The sequence below is a fragment of the Macaca fascicularis genome, chromosome 2, assembly GCF_037993035.2.
Source record: "Macaca fascicularis isolate 582-1 chromosome 2, T2T-MFA8v1.1".
In the NCBI taxonomy this organism is placed as follows: Eukaryota; Metazoa; Chordata; class Mammalia; order Primates; family Cercopithecidae; genus Macaca; species Macaca fascicularis.
This window is the reverse complement of record NC_088376.1, coordinates 20,551,328-20,569,874: the sequence shown is the minus strand read 5'-3', so window position 1 is coordinate 20,569,874 and position 18,547 is coordinate 20,551,328.

Below are 18,547 nucleotides of genomic sequence, written 5' to 3'. Positions count from 1 at the left end.
CTCTGATGGTTCGATAACTGATTCTGTTACATAAACTGACAAAAGGGAGATTTATAGGAGAAAAAGTATACAAATTCATCACATACACATACATCACATCACACGAAAGAAATGTAGATATTCAACAAACAAGTGAGATTCGGGAGCTTATATGCCCTCTTCACAGGGGAGAGGAAAGGAGGGATGCAAGCAACTTAGGGGAAAGTAAACGATTTGGTAGAAAGACGAACCCTTAGAAAAAGAGAAAAGAGTCTGCGATAGTTTGTGACAAAGATTGTCTAGGTGGGGTATCAATTTCTTGTCTCCTCTCCTGTGATACAAGTTAGTCTTTCCAGATTGATAAAACTCTCAGAAATGAGACTCATGACAATTGAACTCCTTTGGAGGATCTGTCTTTAGGTAGCAAGGGGAGTTCGGTGGAAGTCTCTCCCTGTGTTACTGGAAAGGGGTCCCGATCCAGATCCCAAGAGAGGAGTCTTGGATTTTGCACAAGAAACAATTCGAGGTGAATCCGTAGAGTAACGTGAAAGCAAGTTTATTAAAGTAGTAAACAAACGAATGGCTACTCCATAGTCAGAGCAGCAGAGTAGGCTACTTGACTAAGGATACTTATAGTTATTTCTTGATTATATACTAAACAAGGGGTGGATTATTCATGAGTTTCCCAGAAAGGAGTGGGCAATTCATGAAACTGAGGGTTCCTCCCCTTTTTAGACCACATAAGGTAACTTCTTCTTTTTTTTATTTTTATTTTTTATTTTTATTATTTATTTATTTTTATTATTATTATACTTTAAGTTCTAGGGTACATGTGCAAAACGTGCAGGTTTGTTACATATGTACACTTGTGCCATGTTGGTGTGCTGCACCCATCAACTAGTCAGCACCCATCAACTCGTCATTTACATCAGGTATAACTCCCAAAGCCATCCCTCCCCACTTCTTGACGTTGCCATCGCATTTGTAAACTATCACTGGTGCTGGTGAGAGTGTCTTTTACCCTGCTGATGCATTATAATTAGCATATAATGAGCAGTGAGGACAACCAGAGGTGACTCTCATCACCATCTTGGTTTTGGTGGGATTTGACCAGCTTCTTTACCACATGCTGCTTTATCAGGAAGGTCTTTGTGAACTGTACCTTGTGCCAACTTAGAATGCTTAACCTCCTGGGAATGCAGCCCAGTAGGTCTCAGTCTCATTTTACCCAGCCCCACTCAAGATGGAGTCACTCTTGTTCCAAGACCTCTGTCACCTTCATTTGCTATTTTCCAAATGCCTTCACCTCAAAGGAATTAGTATAACAAAGCAGCATATTTTGGTGTGGCATTTCCTAAACTCCTTCAACCCTTTATAACAATCCTTTAAAAATCCAGGAAGGATTCTAATTGGCCTGGCCTTGGGTTGTTTACTTTGCAATTAATCAATATGGCCAGAGGATAAGATTAGGACAAATAGTCCCTGTGAGAACCACAAGGGCCTGGAGAGAGAAGCAGTTCTCCAAAAAAGAGTCTGTCTCTTCCTATAAGAAGAGAGAGGAGCTGGGCAGATAAAGGAGTAGAAGTTCACATTAGGGACTTTAAAGATTTCTGAGGCTGGTGCTTCCTGTTTGGATCGCATAGCCCTTCCGTGGTCATTGCGGAAGGTAGTCTAGGCTAATTGCCAATTTGATTCTAAAGTAAGAAGGCTGAGTGTTTTCTTTGGTCTTGAACTTGCTTTTATTTCTCACTTGTGCTGTCCTGATAAGTCTACTTATTATCACTTTCTCTATTTCGCCCTATATCTTGCCTGGTCTCTGTTATGTTTCTGTTGAAAATCTTATTCACACATTTGTGTGCTCGTCTTGATTATAGAAAATATTATTTTTAATGCTTCCTTGTCTTTGCTTTACTTCAAACCCATAGACTCAATCATCAGGTCACACACATGCATCATGCAAAAAACGATCTTGAATGACAGGAAGCAAAAGCGAAAGCTTTAATACCATGTGGAAATCAAGGCAAAACCAACTTTTTGGATAAGCAGAACCATCTTAAAAGCATAGGGTGTGTGGTTGTGGCAGGTGGTGACGATGAGAGGGAAGCACATCTTTAACCCCCGCATTAGGGAATTAATAAGAAATGGCTAAAATGGAAAATTCAAGTTGGACTATATTATTTAATATTTGAAAGCAATGCCAAAGGAGACAGCGAATGGAGCTAAGTGGTTGATTCTGAGGAGTAAGAAGTAGTGGGAAAAAGAATACGGCCCCCAAGGGGCTAACTTTCATAATAAATCTTGTTGAACTATATTATACAATTATGTGCATGATAACTTGATAAAATAGAAATAAAATGAAAGGAGCCCTAAATCTGAGCCAAAGGTCTTGAATTCTGGCCTGCCTTAACTGATTGCTCAGACTTTCTCTTTCCTTCTCTTGTGAGCTGGCTTTCCCATATTTGTCCTTCTCTCGGTTTAATCTCTTGATTATTTTATTGTTATTATTATTATTTTGAGATGGAGTCTCTCTCTGTTGCCCAGGCTGGAGTGCAGTGGTGTGATCTCGGCTCACCACAACCCCTGCCTCCTGGGTTCAAGTGTTTCTCCCGCCTCAGCCTCCCAAGTAGCTGGGATTATAGGTGCGCGCCACTACCGCCCAGCTAAGTTTTATATTTTTAGTAGAGACAGGATTTCACTATGTTGGCCAGGCTGGTCTCGAACACCTGACCTCAAATGATACACACGCCTCGGCTTCCCAAAATGTTGGGATTACAGGCGTGAGCCACCGTGTCCAGCCTAATCTTTCATTTTGATGGTGCTTCCTATAATTGTTTCCTGAGAAAGGACATAGGAGATTAAAATGTTAAGCTCTTATATATCTAAAAATGTCTTTAATTCACGCTGAAATTTTACTCCTTGTCTTGGCATAGAATTCTAAATTGGAAACTATTTTCCCTCAGAATTTCTCCATTTTTCTACTGTTTCTACTGTTTCTACAATAAAACAGTTTCTACTGTTTTATTGAGAAATCTACAGCCATTCTGAATCTTGGTCCTTTTTACGTAATTTTTTTTTTTCTTTTCTGAAAGATTTGGGATTTTGTCTTTGATCCTAGTGTTCTGAAGCACTACACTGGTGGGCCTCAGTGAGGATTTATTTTTATTTATTGTGGTGGACCTCAAGAAGACTTTTAATTCTGAGAAATTTTCTTAAGCTATAATATTGATTATCTGTTTTCTCTCTCTAGAATTTCTTTTACTTAGATGGTTAGTCTTCTGGACACTCTCTAATCTCTAATTTGCATTTTTTTTTTTTGCTCTCATTTTCCATGTCTTGGTCTTTTTGCTCTACTTTCCAAGAAATTTCTGCAAAATTATCTTCTAGCATATCAATTGAGATGTTCCTTTCTGCTTTCGGGTTTTCATCTTCCAAAACTCACTCTCGTTGTCTGCATGTTTGGTTTTTAAAAAATAGAATCCTGTTTTTATTTCATGCATATAGCATCTCATTCTATCACCCAGGCATGATTATAGCTCATGGTAACCTCCAAATCCTGGGCTGAGGTATTCCTCCTGCCTCAGCCTTCTGAGTAGCTAGGCATATGCCACCATGCCTGACTAACTTTTGTTTTTTGTGGAGATGAGGTCTTGCTATGCTGCCCAGGCTGCTCTTGAACTTTTGGCATCAAGCAATCCTCCCATCTTGGCCTTCCAAAGTGTTGGGATTACAAGTATGAGCCAGTACACCCAGCTTTTTCTTAGACTTCTGGCTTTCCTGTTGTGTTATTCCTCAGATGTCTGGCGATCACCTTCCTTTGGTCTATTTAGTTAGTCAGTTATGTGCCCATCTGCACTCCAACTTCCAAAATTTTATCACTATCATGAAAGGAGAGATTTCCTCAAAAAGAGAATTCCATCAATGAGAAAAGAGATATTGTCCCATTCTTCTCCTTGTCAGTGTATGCTATTTAGAGGCGAGGATGGGCAGCAGTGTGGAAGCTGGATGGGAAAAAAGTACTATTCTTGCTCAACTGTCCAGACCAATTTGAGTCTAACCCCAAACTTACGTTGGAGCTCAGAACACAATACCCCAAGTATGGCACCTTGGCACACTGAGTACTCTGAACTGAAGGACACTGGGAGGGCCTCAGAAACAAGGTGTTTCTGATCTTCTCTCATCCTCTGGTTTCCTGCCCCTCTTTCTACTCAAAAGCAAATCATAGAAACCAGAATTTCCCTTTTGCAAGACGGGTCATAGAAACTAGAACTCCTCTCACCCAAAGCAAACCACAAAAACCAAAAAGGTCACTTCTCCCCTTCTCCCTTCTCACTTGAAGACCTCATTCCCAAGGGTCCTGTCCCATATCCCGGAGGAAGGAATGTTACACAGAGAAGACAAGAAGATTCTGGAAAGGCCTTGCTGGGTTTGCCACCTATTATCATTAGATCATACTCTTTTTGTCCAATCACATTCCTACATGGCAGTCTATTCTTCATTGAAACTAAACATAAAAATAGGCAGTTTTCCCTGGATCTCCTGATCTTCATTCTAAAGGCACGTAAAACTTTGATTGAATAACTGTGTTATGCTTTTCTCTTGTTAACCTGTCCTTTGTTATAGGTGTGTTGGCTTGGATCCTATGACTGCTGAGGAAAATATCACACCTTTCCTCCCCTAAGCTTACTCAACCCAGCACAAGAAAAGCTCTGTGCCCAAATTTCCCATCCCTTCTTAGAAGGCAGCTTGAGCTCCATCTTTCTCAAGCCCTTTTGGAGGATTATTTCTACCCCATCCTTTTCTACCCCTAAGCAGCTTGGTAAAGCAACCGACATGTAAGTCTTTTCTGAAAGCAGTTTTGGGAAATAGCATTGTCTTCATTGTATTTCATTTCCAGTGATTTTAGTGCCTTGTAAATGCCAGATGGCTCTGCCTCTTTTTTCCTGCCTCTGCTTTCTCACTACCCAGCCCAGACTCAGTCTCCTCCTCTATCAAATGGGGGACATACTACCTCCCTTACTGCACTCCTGTGAGGAAGAAGTAAAACAAGGTAAATTGGAAAGCCAGTAGTCAGAGCCTGCCACTTCAGGAGCTTCGTGGCCTTTGACGGCTCTGAGAACTATGAGCACCATGGGAATATCTTCTCCCAATGTCTCCTTTACTAGGGGGCCCTTGAAGAGGGTTTGCAGTTTTCTCCATCAGGGCTTCAGTGTTTGCAAAAGTGAAAGTAACGTTAAGTCCCTTGCGATGAAAACATAAGGTGAAAAACACCCAATAACTAAATTCTCACCTCAACAACTATTGCAAGTAAAACCAAGGAGGGAAGAGAAGATATTAACCTCCCTAGACCTACATGCAGGCAACAGGGTAAGTAAGCAGCATCAGTTCTCTACGCAAACCCAGAGAAGGTGTGAGACACTGTGGAGTCCGCTGCTTCCTTCAGACCCAGGGAATGTCTGCTTGACACCTCTCTTTCTGCCTCCCCGCACCCCACTTCCTTCTATTTTTGTAACTTAGAGAAGAACAGGAAGGGGTATTTTTTTTTTTAATGTTTTTAAGCACTCAGGGTATGCCTGTGTTCTAGAAGCTGGTGAAGCTGTGAACTTGCCACAGAAAATGGTTGTGACCCAGGACAAAGGGCTTCAGCGTCTCTACCTTGTCAAAGGAGGAGCTGACCCTACCTGGCTGGAGAAAATTTTGTCATTTCCCTCAAGCTGGTGCAGGGAGCCCTAGCACACACCTGCTGTATGATATTCAAATCCAAAGTTAAAAAAGACTCCAAGATTGTTTTACTTAATCAGTGAAAGGGAAGGTAACAACAGAGTTGAGTTTTGAGACGGTGGCCCCTGAGCCAGCTTGCCAGATCAATTTGTGTCTCCTGAGAGAGACCTTTGGAGCTGGCCTTTCCCTTCAGGGGCTAGTAAAACCGATGAGGACCCATTGATCAGGCAATGACAAATCGATGACTGAGGCTGCTGAGATTATATTCATTGCTCAGTGGTTCAAATATGTCCACAATTTAGAGTGGAACCCTCTATACAAATAAGAAATAGGAAATGACTGTACATGGTTTTCAAATAAAATACATGCTGTCAAGATAACTAACTGGGGTTTGGTTTGCTTATTTGTTTTTCTTTGCTAGCAACCACTTCCAACCTACTCTCTATTTCTTGTTTTCTCACTTAGCTTCCAGCTGTATTTTTTTGCTTTGTCCTTTTGTCAGATTAGTTATACTTTGGATAGGTTTACCATATTTAGAAAATAAAAACATAGTTAAATTTGAATTTCAGATAAACAACTTTTTTTTGGGTATAAATCAGACCCATGAAATATTTGCATACATTTATAGAAAAAAATATGTATTATTTACTTGAAATTCAATGGAACAAACTTATACTAAAATATTATTTATTGTTTATCTGAAATTCAAATTTAACTGGGATTTTGTATTTTTATCTAGCAACACTGACTCTATATCGTTTTTCCTCTCCTTTTAAAACTCTTTCCAGAAAGAGGTTTTAAACCTAGGAGAAACAATGGAATATAGGCATGTTCTGACCTACTACAGTGAATTCATACTGAACCAAGAAACTGGGAGAGTGTCGGTTTACAAGTTAGTAGTACGGTGAGTAAAGTATAGAGGGAATTTCACGGTTTTTTTCATATACTAGTATCTCTGAAATAGGGTGCATTTAAAATTATTGTGCATATTGTGACAACTTTCTTTCTGATGCATTGAATAATAATGGGTTTTATATTCAATGGCTTGGATTTGGTAAAATAGCATGGACTTTTACTATTAAAATAATGCATCGTTACACATAAAATTGAAGGGCCTTTCTTCTGCTGAATTACATTTCAGTGTATGCTTATACTATAATTAATCTGTTTTCCTATTAATGGACATTTCAGTTGTTTTCCATGTATTTTTCCAGTTTCATACTATTATAAGCAGGGATTCTCTAACATATATTAAGAAATGGAATCTCAAGGTTGGAGAGTACACATTTTTTTTTAAACTATTTTCAATTTACCTTTAATTTAAATAAGCCTGCATTTAGTGGTGTTTTAGCTTTACTGAGTGAAATCTGAATTTGTTACTGTACAAAGTTTGATTTTTTTTTTCTCCTCAAAGGAAAGCCCTTTCTATTTTGCCTTTCACCCACCTCATTACCAGCAATCATAACAGTAACAGTGATAAAATCACTCTCTGTAAAATGTCACCTTTGAAAGTTCTTTTGTGATGATTTATGGGCCATCAGTCAACTGAGCCACCTACACTTCCCAAATCTTTTGTTGTATTTCCAAAGACTATCTGCTTGAAAGACCATACAAGGCCCCCTCAGGCTCATATGTCAATCACCCGGTGGTGGAGAGACAAGTAACATCAGTGTGAATTTTAAGGAACTGCCAGTAATATGTGTCAAGGGCCCAAGAGTCGGCATCCCCATTTGGTCCAATAGTGCCACATTTAGGAATTTACTGTGAGCAAATAAGTAAAGATATGCACAAAAATAAAGTGATGAGGTATTAACTACAAATAAAATTTTAAAAGTAGAAAATTAGAAACACCCTTAGGATTCTATAATAGAAGGTTATATAAATAAATCAAGATGGGTTTCTATAAAAAAAATTGACCTAGAAAGCGTTAATACAATGTTAAATGAAGAAAATGGGATAAAAGCTAGTTTGAAGAAATATGACTTTAAAAGAGATATATATATATATATATATAGAGAGAGAGAGAGAGAGAAAATATCCGGAAGGATATAACTAAAGGCATTAACAGTGACTATCTCTGGAGTGTGGAATTTATAGATAGAGTTTCATTTTCTTCTTTTGTAATGTATTTTTCTAATTTTTATACAGTGAACATATATTATTTTGGCAACGAAGATAATTAAAAGGACATATGCCAGAATTTTGTTTACTTGGGTCATGGTTACGTGCGGAGAGTGAACGCTAAGAGATAGGCAGGTTGGTAGTGAGGGAAGAGAGAGACCCTCTCATATTGTTTTATATTGTTTTATACTCAGTACCTGTTTTTTTTTAAAAAAAAAACAAGGAAGTGAAACCAAAGACAGGCAGCCCGGCACCAGGCCCCAAACCGGGCCTGGGCCTGCCTGGCCTAAACCTAAGTAGTTAAAAATCAATCTACGACTTAGAAACCGACGTTATCCATAGATTCCCGGCATTGTATAAAAGAACACTGTGGAACTCCCTGCTCTGTTCTGTTTCACTCTGACCACAGGTGCGTGCAGCCCCTGTCACGCATCCCCTGCTCGCTCAAATCAATCACGACCCTTTCATGTGAAATCTTTAGTGTTGTGAGCCCTTAAAAGGGACAGAAATTGTGCACTTGGGGAGCTCAGATTTTAAGGCAGTAGCTTGCCAATGCTCCCAGCTGAATAAAACCCTTCCTTCTACAACTGGGTGTCTGAGAGGTTCTGTTTGCAGCTCGTCCTGCTGCAGTTCTTGGTTCCCTGACTGGGAATCGAGGTGACTGATGGACCGCCAAGGTGACCGGGAAGCGAGGTGACTGATGGCCGGCCGAGGCAGCCCCTTAGGCGGCTTAGGCCTGCCCTGTGGAGCATCCCTGCGGGGAACTCCGGCCAGCCTGAATGATGCGATCCAAAGAGCGCTCCCGGGTAGGCAGTTGCCCCTGTGGAACGCCTCAGCTCTTAGCAGAGCACGGCGTAGCAGGCGGATTAACACAGTAACTGAACATTGAGAAGGAACTGGCACTTGGAGTCCAGACATCTGAAACTTGATAAGACTAGTCTTTGGAACTTGTCCACTCCATTTGAGTGGAATCATGGCCTGATCACCCATGGTGTGCCTTTATTGGCACTTTGGTGTTGGTTTTGGTTTTTGCTTGGTTTGAATGGCTTGATGGGACTGGTCTTGGGAACTTGGCTACTCCATTTGAGTGGAAGGGTGGCCTGATCACCCATGGCGTGCCTGTACCAGCACTTTGGTTTTTGTTTTTGGCTTGACTTAGATTGTTTGATACTTTAGTTTTGGTTTTGACCTAGCTTGGATTTCTGGGTACTCTGATTTTGGTTTTGATTTTGGTTTGGTGTAAACTGCAGAAGTGTGTGTGTGTCTTTTTTACCTGATTTTTGTTTTGTGGTGTGCGTGTGGTGTGAGCGTGGTGTTTTGTCTCGAAGAAGCATGGGTCAGGCACAAATAAGCCCACCCCACTAGGAACTATGTTAAAAAATTTCAAGAAAGGGAAAAAGGGGGGGAGGCAGAAATTATATATAAAAAAGTTATATGATAAATTCTTGTCCTGAAATAAATTAACTGGTTGTTTAAAAAAAAAAAGTTTGTAATAAGTCAGAAAGTTGAGACATGTCGAAAAATTGTCTGCAAAAGTCACAAAAGAAAAAAAGTTATAAAAAAATTTTATGCAAAAAATGTATAATTTAAAAGTAATAAGACATCCTGAGTACTATTGAAGAAACAGTTTATGTGCAAGGTGTATAAAAAAAGTAAAATATACCTTTGGTAAAAAGATTATAAGGAGGCATAAGAATGTGGATTTTTACCTACATTAAAAAGTTAAAAAAATACTGTTTTGAAAGTTTAAGCAAGTTTTAAAACGCTAATTGTAAAGAAAATTCTTTGCGTAAACATATTAGCTAAAGTTGAAAAGGTATCATCCAGTTCTTCTGTGAACTGGATATTAAAGTAAAAATGCAACAGGTTTTTCTTAAAGCATCAACCTGCTCTTTAACAAAAATTATAAAAGGTTAAAAAGAGTCTATCGAATCTTGTGGTCAGACATGAAAAATTGGATAAATATGTCTATAAGATTTCATTAAAATTAAGTTTAACATTAATAGCACACTAATATAAAGATAAAATGTAGCTTATCTGGTATAAAATCATACAAGAAACATTATTAAATATAAAATGATGTTTAGCTTTCTTTGGTCTAAAAACTACTAAAGATAGGTGCTAAAGGAAATATTCATTTTACTAGAGGATCATAGAAGTTAAATACTTAAAACAAACTTTGGCAATTCAGACAGCACACTAAGATGCAAATGCCTGGTTAAAATGGATCAAATATTCCATCTGCACGTTAAACAAAAGCAATTGTTATGCTTGTGCACATGGCAGGCCAGAGGCCCTGATTGACCCCCTTCCACTAAGGTGGTCCTCCAGTTGACCAGCCGCGGGCTGCATGGTAGCTCTTTTCCAGGATTCTACAGCCTGGAGTAATAAGTCATGCCAAGCTCTTTCTGCTATATCCCAAAGTCCCTGCAGGTCAGTCCCCAAGGGTCATCCAGCTTCCGTCTCTCAACACTGTTCACTTCGTGTCTCTCATGGCAGGGAGGAGACTTAGCATTCCTTGGAGACCCAAAGTGATGCAGCAAGCTTAAGAATTTTCAAGAACTTATCATGAGTCAGCCCTTGTTCATCCCCGAGCAGATGTGTGGTGGTATTGTGGTGAACCTTTACTGGGCACTCTTCTGAATAACTAGAGTGGCACTTGTGCTTTAGTCCATTTGGCTCTGCCTTTCACCCTGGCATTTCATCAACCAGAGCGGGGGAGAAAAAGACATTGTAAAGCAAGAGAAGCCCCTTATAAGTCTTTCAACTCTCACATCTATTTAGATGCAATGGGAGCCCTGCAAGGAATACCAGATCAATTTAAAGCTTGAAATCAAATAGTTACAGGATTTAAGTCAACATTTTGGTAGATGACAGTCAATAAAAATGTAGATTAGATAAACTACATCTATTACAACCAACAGCAATGAGCTTTTCTTGAGTTAAAAAGAAAATCTCATGTCGGCCCCAGCCTTGGGGCTCTTTCTGACTCTATGTGTCAGAAAGAGAAAAAATAGCAGTTGGAGTTTTAATCCAGACTGTAGGGCCCTGGGCAAGGCCAGCAGCCTATCTCTCAAAACAACTAGACGGGGTTTCCAAAGGCTGGCCCCCATGTCCAAGGGTCCTGGCAGCAACGGCCCTGTTAGCACAAGAAGCGGATAAGCTAACTCTTAGGCAAAACCTAAACATAAATTCCCCCCATGCTGTGGTAATTTTAATAAATATCAAAGGACTCCATTAGCTAATGAATGCTAGACTAACTAGATACTAAAGCTTGCTCTGTGAAAATCCCCGCATAACCATTGAAGTTTGCAACACCCTAAACCCCGCCACCTTGCTCCTGGTATCAGAGAGCCCAGTTAAACATAACTGTGTAAAAGTATTGGTCTCAATTTATTCTAGTGAGCCCAACCTCCAAGACCATCCTTAAACATCAGTAGACTGGGAGCTATTCGTGGATGGGAGCAGCTTCGCCAACCCCTGCAAAGTGACTCCGAAGAAGATGACAAGCTCTGCTCCAGCCACACCCGGAAGCTGACTGGTCCACACACGGCCGAAACATGAGGAAACTCATTGCAAGACTCATTTTCCTTAAAATTCGGACTTGTACAGTAAAGCCTTCAACTGACCTTCCTCAGACTGAGGGCTGTTCCCAGTATATATATCAAGTCACTGAGGTAGGACAAAAGATTGCTACAGTCCTATTATTTTATGGTTATTAGAAGTGTACCAGGACTCTAAAAGAAATTTGTTTGTATAATGCTGTTCTATCCAAGGTATGTAGCCCAGGAAATAACCAACCTGATACGTGTTATGACCCATTTTAAGCCTCCCATGATCACAGTTTTTAAAATAAAATTAAGGACTGGTCCTTTTCTAAGCGACACAAGTAAAGTAATAGCTAAGACAGAAGAAAAAGGGATCTCCAAGCATATAACCCTAAAATGTAATGCTTGTGCCACTATCAATGGCAATCAGCATAGAATAAGATGCAGTTCTTTAAATTAAAAAAAAAAAAAAAGTTTACATGGCAGGAAATATGTATATCTGCCATGAATTAAGCTCATGTGCAAATGTGTGTAATTACTGGTTTTGTGTCATCTAGACTACTTAGAAAAAGGATGAAAAAGATCCTGTTTAGCTCCAAAAAGGAGAAGGCAGCCCCTTCTGTACAAGTGGAAGCTACAACCCCTTAAAATTAATAATTACAAATCCCTTAAACCCAAGATACAAAAAAATAGGAGAACATGTATCTCTGGGCATCAATAGGAAAGGACTAGGTCCTAGAGTAAATATCTTAGTAAAAGAGGAGGTTCATAAACTCTCCCTGGAACTAGTATTTCAGGCTTTCTATGATAAACTAAATGTGCCAGTACCAGAGACTCCAGGAAAAACCACAAATTTGTTTTTGCAATTAGCTGAGCATGTAGCCCCGTCTCTAAATGTCACTTCATGTTATGTTTATGGAGAAACTATAATAAAAGATCAATGGCCATAAGAAGCCTGAGAATTAGTGCATACAGACCCAGTTCCTGATGAATTCCTGGCCCAAAAGAATCACCCTAATCATCTCTAGGTTCTAAAAGTCTCAATTATTGGACAATATTGCATAGCTAGAAAAAGGAAAAAATTCACTCATTCTGTAGGATGACTTAGTTGTCTGGGGCAAAAACTGTATAATGGCACTGAAAAAAACAGTTACACGGTGGAGTTACAATTACACAGAAAGAGATCCATTCAGTAAATTTCCAAGGTTGCAGACTGTCTGGGCCCACCCAGAATTCCACTGGGACTGGACTGCCCCCACCGGATTATACTGGATATATAGACATAGAGCCTATGCTAAGCTCCCTGACCAGTGGATAGGTAGTTATGTTATTGGCACTATTAAACTCTCTTTCTTCCTACTGCCCATAAAAACTCCTGGGCTTCCCTGTCTATGCTTCCCGCAGAAAATGAAGCATAGCCACAGGTAATTAAAAAGATGATAAATGACCTCCTAAAAAATTATACAATACTATAGGCCTGCCACTTAGACACAAGATGGCTCACGGGGATAGTGGACCCCCATTTACATGATCAACTGAATCATACGGTTGCAAGCTGTTTTAAAAATCATCACTAATAAAACCGGTCAAACCTTGACTATTCTGGCCCAGCAAAAAACTCAGATAAGAAATGCTCTCTATCAAAATAGACTGGCTCTCGATTACTTGCTAGCAGCTGAAAAAGAGGTCTATAAGAAATTTAACCTTACTAATTACTGTCTACACATAGATAATCAAAGGCAAGTAGTTAAAGACATAGTTAAAAATATGACAAAACTGACACATGTGCCTGTACAAGTGTAGCATGAATTCGACCCTGAAGCCATGTTTAAAAATTAGTTCCCAGCACTAGGAGGATTTAAAACTCTTACAATAAAAGTTATAACAGTAGTAAAAATCTGCTTACTGTTCCTTGCTTGCTACCTGTACTTTTTCAAATGGTAAAAAAGCTTCATCGCTACCTTAGTTTACCAAACGCTTCAGCACAAGCGTACTATATAAATCACTATCAATCTATTGCACAAAAAGACATGAGTAGCAAAAATAAGAGTAAGAACTCCCACTAAAAAAAGTGAGAGTCTCAAAGGGGGGAAATAAGGGAAGAGAGAGACCCTCTCATATTGTTTTATATTGTTTTATACTCAGTACCTGTTTTAAGAAAACACAAGGAAGTGAAACCAAAGACAGGCAGCCTGAAACCAGGCCTGGGCCTGCCTGGTCTAAACCTAGTAGTAAAAAATCAACTCATGACTTAGAAACCGACGTTATCCATAGATTCCTGGCATTGTATAAAAAATCATTGTGAAACTCCCTGCTCTGTTCTGTTTCTCTCTGACCACCAGTGCAAGCAGCCCCTGACACGCACCCCCTGCTTGCTCAAATCAATCACGACCCTTTCATGTGAAATCTTTAGTGTTGTGAGCCCTTAAAAGGGACACAAATTGTGCACTCGGGGAGCTCGGATTTTAAGGCAGTAGCTTGCCGATGCTCCCAGCTGAAAAAAGCCCTTCCTTCCACAACTCGGTGTCTGAGAGGTTTTGTCTGCAGTTCATCCTGCTACACTAGGAGAATTTAGGAGCAAGGTGAGATGGAGAAGTAAGTTTAATAAAACACATTATCTGGGAACAATTTGGGATTTTTCTTGGACATTTTTTTTCCACCCTTGTTCCCCAGACTTTTTAAAGGATTCTAAAGCATAAAAGTCCTGAATGATTGGTGTCTAGCAATAAATAATCTCGTTTTCCTTTTGTTTTTGAAATATGTCTGCACTTATTCCTTCACTGTAGGAAATTTATGCTCCCAGTAATGACCTGCAGAAAAGATAGATTTGATAGCCTTCCTTGATAACAAATTTAAGAAAGATATCTGATGCTTCTTTTATTATCTTTAAAATTTAGTTTGGAGGAGATCAAAATCTCCTCTAGAATGACATTCTTTTTATAGCTTCAATATCTCTTCCTTGAATCTTCAGTGTGGCAAAAATAAAATAAAATAAGTACAAAATAAAAATCACTTGGCTAAGGCAAAAAACTCTATTTACCATCAGTTTCTATCAGGCTCAAAATGTCCAAGTTACAGTGTACAGAGAGTATGGTTGCATGTAGATGGGTTCCTTAACAGATGAAGATACTCAAATGTAAATAACCTAAAATTGGTATTATAGTAAACTCATCAAAACTATAAAAAATCATAAAATCTAATGCTGTCTGGTATGTAGGTTATGAAAAAACCAGCATTGGTGACAGCACTTAAAACTGGTTCAGTGTTTATGGAAAGAATCTTAATAACATGTAAGAATTATCAAAAGGTATTTTTTTTTACTTCCCCCAAAAAGAAAAAGTTTTTTTGTATAAGTATCTTTCTGCCAAAGACCATTTGCTTACTACCCTGTCATGATGTAACTTTAGAGAAACTATACCACAAAGTAGAGCTTGAGATCCCTAAAATCAGAATTTTAGAGAAGGAAACTTAAAAATGTAATTTGATGGCTTTAAAAGCTTCTAAAAGATTTTCCTAAGTTCCCCCAGCTAAAAACTAAAGATGCTGAGCTTGCCGTTGATGATTCTGTAATTATAAGTTATGAGTCTTTTATGCAAAACCCATGCCCTCAATAATGAGGCAGCTCCCAGGGACCAGAAGGGAACTGTTGGTCTAGGCAGAAGCAAATGTTGGTTAAAGAGTATATACCGCTTGCCTGCTGCTGCTGGCTCTGCTTTCCAGACAGACAATTGCTCTGGAAGTGGTGTGAATTGCACCCCACCCCCACAATTAACCTCAAAGACATGTTAATTTCACACTCAAACTGAGGACCATTTAAATTCAGGCAGTGTCAGAAAACAAGCATTTATGTGGAACCAAAAGAACAATTTGTCTCTTTTTCATTGTCTGCCCATTAATTTTCCCAGAATGAAACATCTTCAAACAGACTTTCCCTGCTCCTAGAATGTCCCACATCCCAGTCTAGGCAAACGGGAGGAGAAAATTTCTTCTTCAAGGAGAAGAAAAATGACTCCCTCATTGTTTGGTGAAGAAAGAAGAAAGAATGGATGGTTGCCTTTAAAGAGGACCATTTCTGGAAAACAAAGCTAGGACAGTACATATTTGTTCTTTTGAGTATCCTCTTTTATTAGTGACATGATGACGTCCTTCCAGTGTCCAGAACACTTAGGAAAGTGTGGACACTTTTCCTCTCAAACCACTGGTTTTGTTTATGACCACATGATTATGATTTTGGGCAATAACTTTACCTACCTTTTCTTCATCTCATGGTTTCTCAACCTTGGGCACTACTGACATTTTGAGACTGGATAATTCTTCAGTGGGGAGGGAGGTGGAGAGGAAAGGGGGGCAGTCCTATTTTTACAGGACAGTTAGCAGTATCCCTGGCTTCTACCTGCTATATGCTAGTAGCACACTCCTCCCTCCTGCCCCCAGCCCCACCATTTATGACAACAGAAAATGTCTCCAGACATTGCCAAATGCTGAGTGTCCTATATAATAGCAATATCAACTATGTATTGAGTGCAACTATGTGCCAGGTTCTGTACTATGCACCTTACATTGTTATAACTACCCAGACAATTAGGTACATGTTGTCCCTGTGTCTAGAATGCAAGATCCATGAGGACAGGTACCACATGTCTAGCTTACCAATGTACCTCCCAAGCTTTTGCACAGTGACCAGCACATAACCGTGTTCACCACAATGCCCAGGTAATATTCTTTAAAAAGAATCAGTGATTGAAATTTACTAAAGAAGATCATTTACTTCTTCCTCTTATAACCCAAGCTTTCAGCACATTCTGTTTTCTCCACTTTCCAAATATACTCAGAATGTATTCATTTCTCATCACCTCTAAAACTACCACCCTGGTCCTATCCAGTGTGATCTACCACCTGGACAATCGCAACAGCCTCCTAACTGCTCTCCATGCTTTTGCCTTTACCCTACTATAGTCTGTTATCAACCCAGCAACCAGGGGATCCTTTGAAACATAAGACAGATCAGATAACTCTACTCAACGCCTTCTAATGGCTTCTCATCTCAGAATGAAGTCAAAGTTCTTTCAGTGGCCTACAAAGTTCTACATGATGTATTCCCTGTTACCTCCCTGAATTAATTTCCTTCTAGTCTCCCTTACACACTCAGTTCCCTCTACACTGGCCTTCTTGTTGTTTTTTAGATAGGCCAAACACACTCCTACTTCAGAGCATTTGCACCAGCTGCTCACCCTGCCAGGAACACCCTTCACACAGCCCTCTCTCTCTTTTAAATCTTTACTCAAATGTCATCTTCCCAATGAGGTCTTTCCTGGGCACTCCAAACCTGCACTCCTCCTGACCATCTTTGCTACTTAAGTTTTCTCCCTCATCACCCTCCGATGAACCAGAATGAAAGCTCCATGAAGAAGGATTTCTGTCTGTTGTGTTTGCCATTAAGTCTCCAGCATCCAGTATTACGCATACAGTAGGTGCTCAAACATTGGTTGAAAGAAAGAATGAATGAGTGAGTAAAGACACAGAGATGTGAAATGGCCAGAGCTGGAATGCAAATCCAGGCCGACAGCCTGTAAGTCCTATTCTTCCAGTGATCCCCAAATTTGGCTGTGCATCAGAATCACTTGGGGGAGAAGGGTATGATTGTTAAAATGCAGTTTCCAGGGCTTCGTGCTGGACCTTAGAAGTCAAAATACAAAAGAGGAGGATTCAGGAGATTGTAGTTTACAAAAGCTCCCTGGCAAACCCTATGCAGCTCACTTGCTGGCTCAGTGGATCTATAAACGGAAACTTAAGGAGTGATCTGGGAGCCACCTGCTGCAGAACCAGCTAGGTGAAAGTCTGGGACCTCCAGCCAGCCTCTCGGGCTGTGAATCCTTACTCCCCCGCCTACTAGCCCTACTACTTTTCACTGTTATTTTTCCTTTCTTTCCTTTTTTCTTTTAATTTTTGGTTTTTATTTTTTGAGATAGAGTCTTGCTCTGTCACCCAGGCTGGAGTGCAGTGGTGCGATCTCCACTCACTGCAACCTCTGCCTCCAGGGTTCAAGCGATTCTCCTGTTCAGCCTCCAGAGCAGCTGGGACTACAGGGGCCTACCACCATGCACAGCTAATTTTTGTGTTTTTAGTAGAGATGGGATTTCACTATGTTGGCCAGGTGGGTCTTGAACTCTTGACCTCAAGTGAACCGCTTGCCTCGGCCTCCCAAACTGCTGGGATTACAGGTGTGAGTCACCGCACCCGGCCGCCTTTCTTTCCTTTTTCTAATTAGAAACTCTTTGAGTCAAGGACCTCAATATCTAACTGTGTTACATTTTCTCATAGTAGAATCCCTTGTCTGTAATTTCTAATTGGATGACATTGGCCAAATTACTTAACTTCTTTATCAGTTTCTCAGTCGGTAAATTGGGGATAATACCAGTCTTGATCTCAATGGATCACTGTGAGGATTTGAAATTCCAGAATAGTCCCTGATATATAGCAAACAGACAACAAATGTTAACTATTATTATTGCTAACACCACTCATTGCTAGCCTCCAGCCCAGATCATAAGATCAGCATCTCTGGAGGGAGGGCTCTAGGGCATTTAAAATGAGCATTCCATGTGATTTTGGTGCACACAGAGGGTTAGCCTCCCCTGCCTCACTCTGCCCCATGGGGAGTAGGAGCTACTGTTCTACAGCCTCACAGCCAAATGTTCAATAAATGCTGGAAGCAGCAGTGATCTGACCCCTTGTGGAACACAAGAGACTCCTGGTCTTGCTAGTAATAAGGCAAGGTCTGGAGTGGCAAAGTAAGCTTGAAGATGATTTAGCCTAAACCCTCATTTTCATAAATAATGAAGCAGGCCCCAAAAGTGATTTTGTAACTCATGTGCTAATACTTCAAAAATGAAGGCATAGGAATTCCCCTATAGCCTTGTTATTCAGTGCAGTCCAAGGACCAAGAGAATCTGTATCACTGGGAAGCAAGTGTGTCAGAAATGCAGAATCCCAGTCCTATTCCAGAACTACTGCTCCAGAAACATTGGTCAAGACCCCTGGTCCTCAGACTCACTGCACAGTGGAATTATCTGGAAAGCTTTACAAAATACTGGTATCTCAGTCTCATTCCTAGAGATGCTGATTCATTCAATCCAATGTAAGGACCGCACTACATATATATTTATACAGAAATATGAATA